Source organism: Lytechinus pictus, chromosome 2 (genome assembly GCF_037042905.1).
Source record: "Lytechinus pictus isolate F3 Inbred chromosome 2, Lp3.0, whole genome shotgun sequence".
Lineage (NCBI taxonomy): Eukaryota > Metazoa > Echinodermata > Echinoidea > Temnopleuroida > Toxopneustidae > Lytechinus > Lytechinus pictus.
Genome location: NC_087246.1, coordinates 69116557 through 69134468, shown reverse-complemented (window position 1 = coordinate 69134468; position 17912 = coordinate 69116557). Strand labels below are relative to the sequence as shown.

General features: G+C 36.7%; 1 protein-coding gene across 2 annotated transcripts in view; it reads left to right on the top strand.

Moving 5' to 3' along the window:
• The first annotated feature begins 14109 nt into the window (after nucleotides 1-14109).
• The window catches only part of LOC129253731 (leucine-rich repeat and coiled-coil domain-containing protein 1-like), a 36502-nt gene continuing 32699 nt past the window's right edge, over nucleotides 14110-17912 (top strand). The window contains exon 1 of one of the 2 annotated variants that reach the window (XM_064095513.1): nucleotides 14110-14228. The gene's annotated coding sequence lies outside the window, so the exon portion shown is untranslated. Of the gene's footprint in view, nucleotides 14229-14380; nucleotides 14404-17912 lie in introns of those variants that run through there. The other variant, XM_064095514.1, reaches the window with a different exon arrangement.

Here is a 17912-nt window from a genome sequence, read left to right as displayed (position 1 = left end):
AAACTTAAGTGTCATTCAAAATTTCAAACTGAGGGCGCAAAATAGGACAGGGCATGGAAATGACATGAAATTTACTAGAATTTGATTAAAAAAATATTGTACTTTTTTATTTGATACGACACGAATTTTATACCTTCTTTTTTTTTAATTAGAAACCCGTTTGCCCCAAAATTATGGTTGTTAAATAATGAGCTGAAAAGCGGGAGAAGTTGCCCTAGTGGAGGTGACGGCAGAAATTGATATAAAGATTTGACCCGCCTGGAGTCGACCCGACCAGAAGTTTCGCGATCAATTTGAAAAAAAAAGACTTCATACACTTCGGCCTAACCTTACCCTAATTCCATGCCCTCATGTATACATTTGAACTTGAACTGGCAAGAAACACGTATAGCTGAGGTGGAAAAACAGGGTTAGAGAAAGGGTGGGGGAAACAGAGGTGAACTGCAATATTGTCATTTATCCGCGCGCAGCGCGCAAGCAAAATTCATATATATAAATTTAGAGCAAGAGTGAAGGAGTTTCTCTTTTTGAAAAAAAAAAGAATAAAAGGAAAAACACACAAAGCTACCTTTCTTCCCTTTCTTCCCTTCGCTTTTCCTTTTCTCCTCTCTTTTTTCCCTTCTTTTTTTCTTTTTGGGGACGTTTTGGGGGGGGGGGGCGACCGCCCCCACCGCCCCCCCCCTGGCTACGCGCCTGGAACAGACAATGCGAGCACCAGGAACTATGAAGACGTATGCCCTGGGCAAATTATGTTTCATGAAGTTATGATAAAAATGTTTCTTATGTAATGTAACATAACATAATTATAATATAACATTATAATGAATAATATTTTCTTCTTTCCCACTACATTTCTCTTCCTTTCTCCCTCTTTTCTATTTTTCCCCATTTTGGTCAGCCGATGGGGGGAGCATGTGCCCCCCATGCCCCCCCCCCCCCGTAGTTACGCCACTGTATGTCCATATGGCAAATACCCCTCCAATATTATTATCTTTTTACCCCATGATGGTTTAATTGTTTTATTAGAGATTACATTCAAACATTTTTTACATTCCATCTTAATCCCTTTCCAAAGACCCCAACATTGATGAATTGGAAGAAACGGGGGTTTCTCTTCAATGTTATAATAAGGACATAAGTATTTCGTTTGGAAATGGTGAAATGGCTCTTTATTTGCAATTTATGATTCAATAATATTGTTTTATTTGGGTTAAGCGGTATTTCAGGAAGAATTTTCACCAGTAAAACAATTATCTCTTGTGATTTTTTTCTTCATTTCTTTCGTAAAAAGTGGGGGGGGGGGATGTTTGTACAGGCCATCCCCCCTCCTCGAAAAGTGGGGGGATATATCCCCCCCCATCCCCCCCGGGATTTACGCCAGTGATAACTACTGTTGAATTCTAATCTAGTTTCTATTCAGAGGCGCAGAAGGATTTATTACACAGAAGGGGGAGGGATATTATTTGAAATATGATGAGAATAAATATGTCTTAATGTTGACTTTGAATGCGTATTGTTGAAGAGAGTGCATTCCACAAAGTGGGAGCACTATTACTTTAGCGAAATTAAGAAAATTATCTGAAGACAAAATGAACAATGAAGGCACATTTTTTTTTGTCTAAAATTGTCAACTTCTTAACTTAAAGGACAAGTCCACCCCAACAAAAAGTTGTTTTTGATAAAGAGAAAAATACAAAAATTATAACACTGAAAATTTCATCAAAATCGGATGTAAAACAAAAAAGTTATTATATTTTAAAGTTTCGCTTTATTTTACAAAACATTTATATGCACATCATGATCGGTATGCAAATGAGGAGATGGTGACGTCATCCGCTCACTATTTCTTTTGTATTTTAATATATGAAATATGAAATAGGCAGCACCCCCTGGAAATTTGGGAGAGGATGTATTCAAAATCACTTTCATTTTATTGCGAAACCCTTTTTTTTCTTGCTTGTCAAATTCAAACCAGCACCCCTGTGAAAAGTTCTTTCCAGAGCCACTTTTCCTCCTTGACGGGGGTAAGTTAAAATTATAATTATACTGTAGTACACCGGCGCGTTTCCGTTTTACACCCTGGCGAAGGCATTTTCCGGAAAAATAGCCACAAAGCGACTAGTGAAGAGTCTACGTCTACGTTTGTCTACATAATCAGCTGGGCGCGCGATCCAAAAGTCCGCACCGAAGATATCCGCAGAACATACGTGCAAATGCAGCTGAGCTTATAGACCAAAAGCTTCAGTCTCTGTATTTTGGTTGTTCCGCTGAACTATATACGTTGGCTTCATGATTTTTTTTACTTTATCGCACATGATCGTTTATATGAATGAAAACGAATAATAGCTAAAATATTGAAAAATAAAACACATAATTACCTTTTTTCATATTATATCTATCCTTATATCTATCATATCTGTCTATCCACTATCTATCTTATAAATCAATCTATGGAACTACATGATATATCTATCTGTTAATTTGTCTATCTACTCTGTCTCTCTCATTCTCTATCTACCTATCTATCTGTCTATCTATCTATCCATCTAACATCTATCTCTCAAATTCTCTATCTATCCATCTGTCTCTCTTTTATTTCTCTCTATCCATCTATTAATCTACTCATGTGCAATATCAACACTGCCTCGACTTCCTTCGGGAGTCTATTTCCTCAGCTCTACTTTTCCCTTTTTTGTGCTCGATTCGATTCAATTACTCCTTTATTTACTTGTTACAATTGTTAAATGTCTTGTATTGCATAATGAGTTTTTTTTTCTGAAGGTTGCCTCCTATTCTCTTTCAAATTCCACCTCTTGCTTTCCCTTCTCTTTGTCTTATCCCAATTTCTTTCCCTTCTCTCACCTCTTTCTTCTTAATCTTTCATTCCGCTTTTTTCTTCTTTGGTGACACTTTACTTTTGGCCTTTTGTATTTATTTATGATACATTTCTTTTTTATCTGTATGAATTTGTATTGTATTTGATATTTATTTATAATGTTTACTTTATATTTTGTTATGATTCTATTTGTATGTAAACATTCACTTATTTCAGTCTTTGACTGCTTGTGATTGTATTTTGATAGTTTTTATTGCAATAAAATCCAATATATATATATATCTCAAATTCTCTCTATCTATCCAGCTGTCTGTCTTTTTCTCTCTCTCTGTTTCTCTCTATCCGTCTATCTATCTCTCGAATTCTCTCTATCCATCTGTCTGGCTGTCTCTCAAAATCTCTCTCTCTATCTATCTATCCATCTGTCTGTCTTTTTCTCTCTATCCGTCTATGTATCTATCTCTCAAATTATATATCTATCTATATATCTATCTATCTATCTATCTATCTATGTAACAGTATCTATCTATTAATCCATTCTGTCTCTCTCTCTCTATCTATCCATCTGTCTTTCTCTAGTTCTCTCTCTCTCTATCAATCTATCTATCTATCTTATATCTATCTATCCATCTATATGTAACTGCAGTATCTATCGATCTGTTAATTTGTCGCTCTTCTCTGTCTCTCTCATTCTTTATCTATCTATCTATCCATCTAACATCTACCTATCTCTCAAATTCTCTATCTCTCTCTCTCTCTCTCCCTCTCTCTATCTATCTATCTATCCATCCATCTGTCTTTCTCTATTTCTCTCTATCTATCTTCTATCTATCTATCTATGTAACTACAGTATCTATCTATCTGTTAATTTGTCTATCTTCTCTGTCTCTCTCATTCTTTATCTATATATCTATCTATTTATCTATCTATCTATCTATCTATCTATCTATCTATGTCTCTATCTATTTATCAGTCTTCTATAGGCCTATCTATCTTTCGGCATCTAAGTGTATCAATCCATCAAACTTCAATTTTCTTTCTATTATATGTATCTGTTTATTTTGTCTGTCATTCTATTCATTTAGTTAATAATTTTTCATAACTTTTCATAAAAAAAACGTTACTGCAAAAGCATGTTCGGATTTCACTCATATGACTGCTCTCTGTACATGAAGTGCCGAGGAACTCTATGCTCTGATCAGTAACTGTGCAGATTGCATGCGGTGGTGTGGGACTCGCCTGTGTCGCACGCTGCAACCAGCGACGTGTGTAGACTCTTCACTAGTCGCTTTGTGGCTATTTTTGCGGAAAATGCCTTCGCCAGGGTGTAAAACGGAAACGCGCAGCCCGCGCGGGGGGGGGGGGGCACTCAGTATTATAATGCATAGTGGGTATGTGCCGCGGAGGGGACCCCCATTTTTACACTCAAATTTCCGTTCCAAGGCATAGCATTTTTGTCTTATTGAGAAAAAGAACAAAGAAAGCCGCTCCAAGGAATAGCATTTTCTTCTTATCGAGAAAAAAAGAAGAAAGAAATCCGCTCCAAAGCTTCGCAGATTTTCCGTTACGCCGTTCCGGTCGCATTGATCTGCTACGATGAGCCGCAATTTTGGTGAAAAGCGGCCGGAGAGCGCTTTCCGACCACCGCCTCTGCGCTGGCGCAGCCGGCGCCCGTGCGCCGTGCTAGCTGCATGCACGTATGCTCGTTCCATTTGGGATGCACACGCAGGCGACCCGTTCCAAGGACCCCCGTTTTCACAAACATTTGTAGTTCCGAAGCCCGTTCCGAGGACCCTCCTTTTTACAATAAGCCCGCTCCAAGGCCCCCGTTTTTTGTCTCGCCCGCGGCACACGCCTACCACTTTTTTGGTCGAGTGCCCCCCCCCCGGGAGTACAAGTAAAATTTAGTGTACAGATGTAAGCCTCGCACCGGTCGACGAGCATACCCCGTGCTCACGTGAAAACATACGTTTTATGGTAAACCCTTTCATTTCCTTTTCTTATATACGTTTAAATGCAATATAAGAATATTTTTCATTGCTCGCCTACTTAGTAAATTATTAATTTGCATAAGTTATGATTATTATAGTCCTAAGCAGTGAATCCCCAGGAATTTCATATTTAAATGCTCTATAAACGTGATTTTGCTTTACCTTTTTGTGAGAGGGGATTTATTTAGGCACTCTCGTTAATTATTTAGTAATATACGCATATTTGAAACGACTACAAAAATTGTTCAAAATGTTTGATATATAACTTCAGTTCGTATGGGCAACTACATGCATTCTCTATTTCTTGCAAATAGGCCACTGAAGAAAGAATCGGGGGGGGGGGGACTTAATGACAGAAAAGAAGGGATCCATATGTCAAAAGTTTGCTCTTTTATTATACAGGTTATCCGAATTCAGCGAATATGCGGGCGTGCATGTGGTCGTGTGGTCCAGTGGTAATTAGAGCATTGGAATTATAATCGCAAGCTTGTGAGTTCGAATACCCACTCTGCCATCGTCTCCAGGCCCGAGAGTAATATCTGTCGTCCGATAAGGTCAGACACTATGACTGATTAACCTAGACGTAAAATGTTTCCTAGGTAATACCAGCTGTCCTTCCGAGTTCGTACGGGAGTTACCATAAACAGAAACAAGAACAAACAATCAATATTAGGCCTATCCGGAAGAATAACACACTTTTTGGTTTCTTGTTGAATTATCGTCTGTCCAGCTGGGCCTTTTTACGCTCACCCTTTTCTATTTTTGAAAAAAAATTGATATCAAAATGATATCATAGCAAAGCAAAAGTTTATGGCAATAACGTTATTAGGCCTAATAGGGTTCATACCAAGACTGGGAAAATTTAGTTTGTAGGACCATTTTTTTCTGTAATATTAATTTATTCAGATTCAGTCGTGCGTAATGTTCGTGGTACCTGCTAAAATGAAAAAAGAAAGAGGCCGATTAGCTTCATTGGCATACAAACTCCGCCATGAAAAGAAACTAGCCACGAGAATAAGACAGATTGGAACCAAGATATTCTTACAAACTAGGCAAGGCACGGCAAACAGCAGTGTTCAGCCAAATTGGATTAACTGGACTGAATAAGTACAAGCAAGTCAATCGTTATTAGAAACTCTCCTGATGTTTATTTGGACTATAATATAGGTCTCATTCATAACTCATCAGAATCATACAACAGTAAAATTTAATAACAAGTATTATATCTGGCATTTTACAGTTTTCTGCAAATTTACATTTGAACTCTTAATTGATCCCGAAAGTTTTGTTTATATTATTGATCTATTCTATATAACGTTGGACTTGTGTATACGCTCACATCTTATCTTTAAAAGCCCAAGTGTTTTTTTTTTTTTTCTCGCAAGTTTTATATCCAATTGCGAAGTTTCAACTGTTCCTTCATAATATCGAACGCTTTTGTGCTTTTAATGTTTTACAAAAAATATTAACAACACCATACTTTACCAAAATGCAATATATTGCTATTTGTGCATGCCATGATATTCATACACTCACAGTGTCTGTGGTTAACTTCAATTTGACCACAAGTTACTGATCAAAGCTTGGTATCTTCTACATAGGTTACTTTCTCTGGAGTGTGACAAATTATGATATATTTTCTATGAACAGCTAGATACGATAATTACTTGTAAAAACAAAACTTTGAATTGTGCTCATGACTTTTGTCTGTATGGCAACACATTGGTTTGGTAAGCCTTGAACATAAATTTTGGCGTTAATAGACTTCACGACATTATTCTTTCCATCTTATAGAGTGCAGATATATGATTTTCCCCCCTTTTACGTAAAATTCATCTTATTTTTAGTATTAATTCATCGTTTCTATTTTGATTATTTGGTATAGCATGATTCTTTTATCTTATGGGCTATTTTATACTATATTGATCATTATAAAGTCTCGCTCACCAAAGTTATTCAAATTCCTTTTTTAATATTTCAATATCTCTTGGTGTTTTTTTGTCACCTATCTGCTTCATGCTTTGTTAGATAAATACATCAATGAAGGAAATTCCAATGCTTTGAGTCCTGAATGGCCCATATTTTGCACTAAACCTGGCAAGAAATTTTGGCTGCGGGTGACAATTTCTGATCTCCTGCGAGGTTAATGCTATATAATTATAACTACTAGTATCTCTAACATGGCTACACTCTAAAAATTCTAATGTTGAATCAGCATTTGGAAGGTTGGGGAGTAGCGGCCTTTTCCAAAGGTTGCATCCAACCATGTATAAAGCTGAATCCAACATTCTAAATGTTGGGTAGAACCATTTTAAATGGTAAATGCAACATTTGGAAAATGTTGTCGCTCCTCCGTCCTTTCAGAAGTTAAGTTTGCATATCTGTTTTTTAGAGTGTAAATTCCACTTTTCACTGTACTTGCACATTGATATCTTGTACGTAGGTGTACTTGCTTCTGAGTGCGACAAATTATGATATATCTTTATGAACAGCTGGATATGTATAATTACTTGTAAAACAAAAGTCTAATTGTGCTCATGACTTTTAACTATATGGCAACACATTGGTTTGGTAAGCCTTGAACATAAATGTTAGCTTTAATATAAAATAACATTAGCCTCGCAGGGGGTCGGAGGTTGAATTTTGTGTGGGGGGGAGAGGGGAGGGAGGAGTCGTTTGTCTTGTGCATTTGGGATTTGCGACGGGGTTCAGATGTTTCCACTGTGTTGGGGTGGAGGGAGTAATGTCTATAGACATTATTCTTTCCACTCCAATGTGGTGGAGGCGTCTGGGCCTCGTCGTGGGCCTTAAGATGTGCAAGATGAATGATTTTTCTTTCCTTTCTCCCCTTTTACACGGGATTCGGCTTCTGATCTCCTGCGAGGTTGATGCTATATAATTATAACTACTAGCATCTCTAACATGGCTACACTCTAAAAATTCTAATGTTGAATCAGCATTTGGAAGGTTGGGGAGTAGCGACCTTTTCCAAAGGTTACATGCAACCTTGTATAAAGCTGAATCGAACATTCTAAATGTTGGGTAGAACCATTTTAAATGGTAAATGCAACATTTGGAAAATGTTGTCGCTCCTCCGTCCTTTCAGAAGTTGAGTTTGCATATCTGTTTTTTAGAGTGTAAATTCCACTTTTCACTGTACTTGCACATTGATATCTTGTACGTAGGTGTATTTGCTTCTGAGTGCGACAAATTATGATATATCTTTATGAACAGCTGGATATGTATAACTACTTGTAAAACAAAAGTCTAATTGTGCTCATGACTTTTATCTATATGGCAACACATTGGTTTGGTAAGCCTTGAACATAAATTTTGGCTTTAATAGACATTATTCTTTCCACTTCAATATAGTGGAAACACCTGAACCTCGTCGTAAATCTTAAATGTACATGATAAATGATTTTTCTTTCTTTTCTCCCCTTTTACATAAAATTCAACTTATGTTTAGTAAAAATTCATTGTTTCTATATTGATTATTTGGTATAGCATGGTTCATTCATCTTCTGGGCTATTTTATAATATTTTTGATCATTATAAAGTCTCGCTCACCAAAGTTAATTCAATTTCTTTTTTTAATAAGTAATCTCCTTGTGATTTTGGTCACCTATCTGTTTCATGCCTTGTTAGATAAATACAACAATGAAGGAAATTCCATTGCTGTGAGTCCTGAATGGCACAGATAGTTCAACGCTCCTAATTTGTTTTTACATTCAATTCGACATCTCTTCTAGCTACCCAGGCCGAACAGGTAAGGGACTGGAGACTACGTCACACGTGATTATGTTGTGTATTGCAGACGCCACTGCCCTCTCCGGTATGGGTATCAATGCCGGAGGATTTCCCGCGCGAAAATTAATCGAATTAATTAGCCGAATTAATCTCCTTATAGGCGTCAGTCTCCCTTCACGCCTGCACGACCTGACTTAAAACAGTCACTGCATAGTTCAGAAGTGTATTATTGTGTCAATAATGGTACCACCTTGCACCGATTAGTACTTACGATACAAATATTTTCTCGTAATTAACCTAAAGCCTCGATCTTTTCCTTTCTTTTTATGCAAATACACTGTCCCGATATTACTATGAAGAATTTGCTTCGATTCACGCCTCAAACTGTCGCCATTTGGTTAGATAAGTCATTTGTCATTTGTCTACATGATAAAGGAGGGACTCTCTTCCTCCCAAATAACTCAATTAACGCTAAACAGATCAGTGCGTTCACACCATGACCATTATGAACCAGGGCCTTTATGCAGTCAGTATCATTGTTGTATTCACATTATTTTGTATTAACTTTTCTCTCCTTCCACATATTTTGCCATCAGGCTCATACCAATCTGGAATTCATTCTGCTAGAACCAAAATATACACAAATGCTACTTTAATTTCAAGGAGATACATTTTGATTATTTAAATGCATTTTTTTTTCCACTTTATCCATTTACATCTGACCTTAATTAACTTTGTTTTCAAAGTCAGAGTTCTTATTTTTCCATTGTCTTAAGATATGATTAAACACTTTGCTATTGAATGCGTATGATTCATATTAATTCATTTCTGCTCCATACTTATAACAGGGTGTAATTTCAAAAAAGTATATATTTTCGTTTTGTGAAATCGGGTTCTCGCTTGAACATCCCTTATACATGATACGTCATTTTAATTTACCATTATTTTGCTCCCTACTGCCCTCTACAGGTGCCTTCGTGGGCTCAAGCAACGGACAATGCACATGCTCAAAACTGCGGCTTGCTCACCCTTCAATACACAATAAGCGGACTTCCTTTGCCTCTTCTCTCATCACGCTCGTAGGTTCCTTGAACCGCCTTTGTGTATCGTGCTTTGTATGTTGTAAGTTCCCTTTCTGTTCGTTTTTGCTTCAGTACCTCTTCTCATTGTATCTGTTCCTGACCGGGACTTGTATTTCAGATTTCACTGTTCCTGTTATAGACATTTTAATGTCATCTAAACAAAAAAATGCGTTTTCTGATTTTTCTTTAATATGGCAAATTCGGTAGATACACCATTCAATTCAATTAACGATGATGACTTTCTTGACCTGTTTAGACCACCATTAGTAGAAGGTGAATCAAACATAAATCCCTATGTTACTTCCTTTGAAAATCATGTTACAGACAAATTTAATTCATCGTCACAAGAGTTGAATTATGATTTTGACACTGATAACCAATTTCAAAGTCCATGTTCTGAATACGTCACCCACAACCAGTTTAATAATGTTGTTAAGGAATTTGATAACTCCTCTTTTTCTCTTATACACCTTAATATTAGGAGCATTAATAAACACTTTGATGAATTACGGTTACTTTTGAATAATCCCACCATGCAAACATTTTCAGTAGTAGGTTTAACCGAAACATGGCTTTCTCATGATTCAAGCCCTCCATTCGCTCTCGATGGATATGATCTTTTAGTTAACAACAGACAAAATAGGATGGGTGGGGGCGTTGCGTTATATGTTTCACAATCCTATGATTATGTAGTTCGAGACGAACTTAACAGCATGACTGATACAATTGAATCTCTTTTTATTGAAATTACTATCCCTAACAGCAAAAACATTATCATAGGTGTTATATACAGGCCTCCGAGTTCGAATATTAAATCATTTTTAGATCATCTCTCAGACTTAGTTAAAAATCCAATTTTTGATAATAAAAATTGCTTTATAATGGGCGATTTTAATATTGATTTATTAAAACAAAATAATGTCACACAAGATTTTTTGGAAACATTTTTATCCGCTTCTTACTTACCTTTAATATCTAAACCCACACGCATAGTCAATGAATCTGCTTCTCTTATTGATAATATTTTCTGTAACGTTCTTCCCCCACCCGATTCCTTCATATTACTCTCTGATATCACTGATCACTTCCCTGTCTCGACTAATTTCTCTTTAAAAGACAGATTCAATAACATATATAGCCGTCCATTAAAACGAAGAATAACACACGAAAATATAGCTCGTCTGGGTGCTAGTTTAGACGATGTTGATTGGTCTTGTGTCTTTGATAATAATGACGTAAACTTGTCCTTTGAAAATTTTATGAACATTTTTAATTTACACTTTGACACTCATATTCCAAAACTTAGAGATAAGACATCTAACTACAAAAAATCACCGAAGATCCCATGGATTTCCAAATCGCTCTTGCGTTCGATAAATAGGAAGAATAATTTGTATTATAAACATAAAATGAAACGCTCTGAGCAATCCAAACTTAAATATACTTCTTACAAAAATACATTGACAAAAATTATACGTTTAGAAAAGAAAAGATATTTTACTAACCAGTTACAACTTTACAAGCGTGATATGCAAAATACTTGGAAAGTTTTAAAACAAGCAATGAATATATCAAATAACAAATCTAATATTACAAAAATTAGATCTGGCGATGTTATTTTTGAAGATTCCCACCAAATTTGTAGTATCCTGAATAATCATTTTTCTTCAATTGGGGAAAATCTTGCAAGTAATATTCCTCCCGCAACAAAACACTTTCCTGAATTTTTAGGCCCACCAAATTCTAGTTCAATGTTTCTCGCTCCAACTTATAATCAGGAGATAATTAATATTGTCTCTGATTTTAGTTCTAAAAAAAGTACAGGACATGATGACATCAATAATTTTCTTCTTAAGGGGGTAATATCGTCAATTGCGGATCCCCTAACTCATATTTTCAATCTGTCACTTCTTAACGGCATTGTCCCCGAGAGCATGAAAATTGCAAAAGTCATTCCCTTGTTTAAAAAGGGTGATAAATTAGATGTTAATAATTATCGCCCTATTTCTTTGTTATCTACATTGTCGAAAATACTTGAAAAGATTATTTATAAAAGAACTGTAAATTTTTTCAAATCAAATAATATTCTTTCAAATTCCCAATTTGGATTTAGGGAAAAGCATAGCACCACACATGCTTTATTGAGTTTCATTGAAAAAGCGGCACATTCAATCGATAAATCTTCTCATTTAATTGGTTTGTTCCTGGACTTCTCCAAGGCCTTCGACACCATTAATCATGATATTTTACTTAACAAATTACATCATTATGGAGTGCGTGGGAAGGCCTTGGAGTGGTTCAGGAGCTACCTCTTGAATAGGAAGCAATATGTCTTTTTAAACGGTTGCAATTCTCAAATGAAAAAAAATAATTGTGGAGTTCCCCAGGGTAGTATCTTAGGCCCGATTTTGTTTATAGTTTATATTAATGATTTTTGTAGATCATCAGACGTTCTTTCTTTCATTCTCTTTGCGGACGACTCTAACTTATTTTTTTCACATAAAAATCCTCTTCACCTTGCTAATATAATCAACTCTGAACTAGAAAATGTTACCGAATGGATAAGAGCAAATAAATTGTCACTAAATCTTCAAAAAACAAAATACATGTTGTTTAGCAACTCCATAAATACACTTCCTGTTGATATTATTTTGGATGGAACTCCCTTGGAAAATGTATCCCATATTAAGTTTCTTGGAATAACAGTCGATAATAAGCTCTCATGGAAATTTCACATAGATAACATATGTAAAACTATTTCACGCAACATTGGTATAATCAACAAGCTTAAATTTTGTTTACCATTATCGTCCCTGCTTACATTATATTCATCCCTTATATTGCCTTATTTAAATTATGGAATTTTAGCGTGGGGTAACACACAACAAACACTCTTAGACAAATTACTCCTATTACAAAAGAAGTCTCTACGTATTATATGTCACACGGCATATTTGTCTCATACTGACCCATTATTTTTTGAACATAGAATATTGAAAATTAAGGACTTATATTTGTTTAATCTCGGTCAATTTATGTATAACTATAACAACAACAACCTCCCAAATGTATTCAATTCAATGTTTCCAAAAAATCAATCCATTCACAACTATCCAACAAGGCGATTGGGTGAATTTCATTTACCACTTTTAAGAACTTTGCGGGCTCAGAACACATTTATATACGATGGACCGAAGTTATGGAACTCACTTCATAATGATATAACAAATGCAAAATCTTTGAACTCTTTTAAGACTAAATTCAAATTATCTCTATTAAAACCTTATAATATACTCCCAAATTAATTTTAATTCATCATTTCTGTCAAGTCATCATCATTATTATGTCAAGTCATCATCATTATTACTTTAAACTAAAATTAAAACATAAAATTATTATCCTTTTTTTATTAAAAAAATCTGACACAAGTCCTTCTCAGATGTGCTCATTATTGTGTCTATCCTCTCCTCTATTTTCTCCTCTCCAGTCCGCTTATCCGCCTTCCTACCGGTTATTTGTTTAACGGCATCAATCACATTTTTCGTGCATTATATTCTTTCCAGGTTATTTTATATATTTTTTCTCCTCTTATACACATCATTGAATCCAGTTTGCTTGAGTCCACGACGGCATGTGTTCTATCTACGTACAGCAGCACCCATCCATCTTCTCAGGGCATTCTCCCCCTTTTTCCCTTTTTTTTTTTTTTTCTTCTTCTCAAGTTTTTCTGGGGGGGGGGGGTGGGAAGGGTAAATATTTTTAGGACGGGTTGTTTTGTCCTTCACCAAACTGTATATTTTTTATTACTTTGTATTTATTTTGTGAGTATTTCCCTCTCATTTATTCATTCTTTTCTCATTTGATTATCTGTATTTATACTTTGTCATTTTGTTATTTGTTGTGTTATCTATTTCTTGAGGGGCCCACATTGTACAAGCATTGCTTTTTAGTGGGTCCCTCCATTTCCATCTTAATTTAATTTATATTGAAAAATAGTATATATATTTAAAACCTACAATGTGTTGCCCAAATCGTCTAAGTGTTTTTTTTTTTTCACTACATATGTATAATTAATTTTGTTTGCAACGGATACAAATATTTATGTTTTATATATGGTATACAATTTGTTTTTGTTTGATGGAAGTGAAATAAATGAATTTGAATTTGAATTTGAATTTGACCTTGTATTAATCAGAAAATGAGCTGCTTTTGATAAATCCTGGTAAATGTTATTTAATAAAATTTCATTTTGGCATAGACTACCCCCCCCCCCCTGGTTAAAAGACCAATTTCACATTCAAAACTGAAGCTGAATAAAAGTAAAAAAGAGAAAAGAAAGAGAGAGAAAAGAAAATACAAGGAAATCTGAACCACACCCCTCCCCAGATCCCCGCATCTCTTGTCTTTTTCCCTATATTTCACCTTATATTTAGCATTTTAGCACCACCGTAGCGTACCGTATGCTAACGCGGGATCTCTGAACGAACCTACGTACGTTGAACTTGAACTTGCAGCAAATTTGTTTGAAATAGAAAGATGGAAAGTAGGCTGTCGAGCAACTCGAGTAGGGTACGCATGTCTAAAAATTGAGAGTATGGTTGAGTGAAGTCAGATCTACTGGTGACCTCATTTATTCAACGCGATTTTGTAAAAACAGGATTTTATTACTGACCATGTCCATGACGAGTTGGCTGAGGCTGAGCGAAAACGGAGCAGACAAATGCGCCGTGCCTGTTCCGTACCGGTACTCGGCGCCGGCGATGCGGTGGAGTTCCCTGCATCTGCAAGCACCCTGCATACGCGCGCACGGGGAATCTACATTTATATTTATACAATCTAATTCTAACCCAGGGCGGAGCCAAGGAGTCGTCTGTTTAAAACTAGACAGACATGGGTACTCTCCAAAATGGGTTAGAATGGGGTCGCAATAGCCATGATTATGATTATGATGATAGCCAATAACACTCAAAATAAAACTTAGGCCTAGTCTTTTAAGTGTTTAGTTTAAAACTAAAAGGGGAAAAAATAAATTATGCACTTAGCGCCCTTAGCCTAGGCTTAGGGCCTACCTCGATTAGTGGCTGCCATAAATTAAAATATATGGTCTATCGAGTATCCTGACACGGAATCCTGACATGACATCGAGGCACAAACTGGACACTCAAAAAAAGAAAAGTTAGACCACCATGTCGCGTCCATTCTCGGTATCGATTGGCCATTTTGTTTTCAATTTTTAAAGAAGGAGATTGAACGAGACAGAACTTTTCCTTTTTTTGAGGGTCCAGTTTTGTGCCTCGGATGTCAGGATTCTGTGTCACAATTGACCTTCATCTATATAATCGAGGTAAGTGCATAATTTATTTTTTCCCCTTTTATTTTGGGTGCTATAGCGACCCCATTTTTGGAGAGTATCCTCTGCGTAGTATTACACGGACGAGTCCTGGGCTCCGTCCCGCTTCGCGGGCCGGAGCTCCCTGGGCCTTGCCTTGGTTACATACATTCTAACCCAGGGAGCTCCGGAATCCACCGTACATTTAGAGGCAGACACGGGACTGGGGTAATTCATTTCCATAATAATCTGATCCTCTCGCGACATATAGGCCTATATACCCTAAATAGACATTATATTTAAATTGATAAATCTGTCATACATTACATAGTAAAACGTAATAGCGTTTATTTAGTAAATATATATATATTGATATGGGCAGAGTATTCATAGCCCTACCTAACATGAGATTGAAGAACAAAGTCGGCTGCTTAATTGTTGATCATCTATACAATCGTAAAAAGGGCATCCAGGGAGATCTGTTAACTAATTTCGGGGAAGACAATGCTGTTGTAGGAATAAAACACCTGTAAATAAATGGGGGAAAAGACATCGCTTCTATTGGCAATTTGCTTTAAGACATTTGACTAAATCAATATCATTTTTGTTTTCATTCTTGTTCCTTTTACAAATCATTACGATTCATACATTTCACAAACTAAATAAATCAATTGTATCAAGTTATTACATCTTTTGTATATAATTGAATTAGTTCAGTAAAACTCAATGCCAATTTACCTAAATAATTGGGAAAGTTTTCAAATTCCCATTATTTTTGGAGCAGATCTACATGCTGCAATAGCTTACAAATCGTTTAGAAATATTGTTTTCCTTACCAATTAATGTCAGAAGATTATCATGAAGCCTTGCACAATACTTGTATGTAAGTAATGATCCAGACGATTGTGTATTAAACCAGTAAGTCTTTGTCAAAATATGATTGCTTGTGAACATTCCTGTTGAGTATAGACAAAGTTATTAGTTTGATCTGATCCATTTTTTTGGGGGGGAAGAACCGCTCGACGCACAAGTAAAAAATGCAAAAAGTAAAGAATGTTTCCAAACAACTTTAAACGTATGTACAAAGTAGGCCTATAAACGTAGTGAACTAATTGGAAGTATGTCGGACCATTCCGCCACAAAGTTTTTTACATTATATGGACTGGGGGGCTTTGGCTGTTTAGCGTTTCCCTTTTTGCCATGGGGAACTAAGCCAGCTGGATGACCAAGTGTGCCCGTGGTGTGTATTGGCTTGGAGTTGGATCCCGCTCTCAACTTGTTTTACCTTTCCTCTGACCGCGAGATGGCGCTAGCACATGTAGCGTACTACCAACGCTCGAATTCGGCGAAGCGGGACACTTGGCGACAAGAATCGGCGATGACGGTATGTCGATATCGTTCGTCACTCCACTTGTTGATGGTCCAACATGCCGTGGTGCCGGTCTTGAAGGAGATTCCTGCTGGGGTGATCCTTTGAGGTTCGTGCTGTTTAGTAGCAGGTGTGCCTATGTCTAAGTCCTCTCGCATTATCCTATCTGTTGTCTTGGTGTGCCTGGTGTCAAACAATGGCACCTTGATTTCGAGATCTGGCTTTCGACGCAAAGAATAGTGACTCCTCAGTAGATTGTAGGAGGCAGGGATGATAGGCTGCTTGGATACCACGACTCGATTACGCCAAATAATCTCACAGATATGCCCTTCGAAAGTAGTCACCTTTGTACCATTCATACGCCGGAAGTGATCTTTTGCTAACTTCCAGGATCCTTCAGTTGTGTTCGTATGAACGACTTTGATGTCTCAAGTGGTTGTGTTCTTGTATTGTTGAACAAATATATCCTTGTCTTCCACGGTGAAATGCCTATATCTGTGAGCATTCAAATTTGCATAAGCACGCCATCAGTCGGAGTATATTATGGATCCTCTTTCTACGTGCTTCTCGATCAGTGGTAGCAAAGTTGCCTCATCTCGTCTCTCTACTGTATATAAGACGATCTTATTCGACGACCTCTCGACCAATCCAAAAGTCCAAATTTTTAACCCTCTCGGATCTCCACGGTGGTACTTGGTGCGTCGCCCAAAAAGACTTTCGTCCATCTCGACTTCACCGCGCAAAACCTCTTTGCTATCATAAATGTAATTCACGAATTTTCTGCAGTGGTCGTGCATGAAATTCGCCCAGTCAACCGACGAGTTCTTATAGTTCATACCCGAATCCAGGGCACAGCGGTGCGGATCCATTCTTTTATAAATAATAGCAATTTTCTCACATCGAAGTGAAATCCTTAATATTTGAAGCCACTGTATGTCTTCTCATGCCGCCAGGTCACCGTTCCACGGCACCGCTACACCCTTCCGCCCTTCTTTAACGAACACTTGATTGGCTTGCATGGCCGTGTACACACTTCACAGTTGACGTGTGATGCAATCAATTTATTTTCCTCTAGCCACTTGTAAATTATTTTGTCGCTTTGTGCCAACAAATAATGGAAATCAAATGGGTTTCAAAAATTTCGAATGGTGGTGTTCACTAAGTCCCTTTCTCTCGTTGACCAAGACATTTTGCTGACCTTGCTGAAATTAATTGAAGTCAATTCACGTCGACGCTTTGATGCAGAATACATTCAAATTGTTTCTCAAAAGCGTAACAGTAAAAAAGGCGTGGCTTGAACTATACAGGTGATCTGGATAGTTAAAGCCACGCCTTGGCAGATTAATGATTGCTTCATCATAGACCTACATCATGAGTATTTTTAATCATTTGAAATAAAACTTACCTTTATTTAGTAGGACTTTGGTTCTCCATTAAGATATATGTACAACGCCCTCTGGTGAAATGTACACTCATTTCGTTTTTAAAATGCCTTTCTTGATCTATTTCATAAGTTGATTGACAGCTAATTACATTCAAGAATTTGGGCTCATGC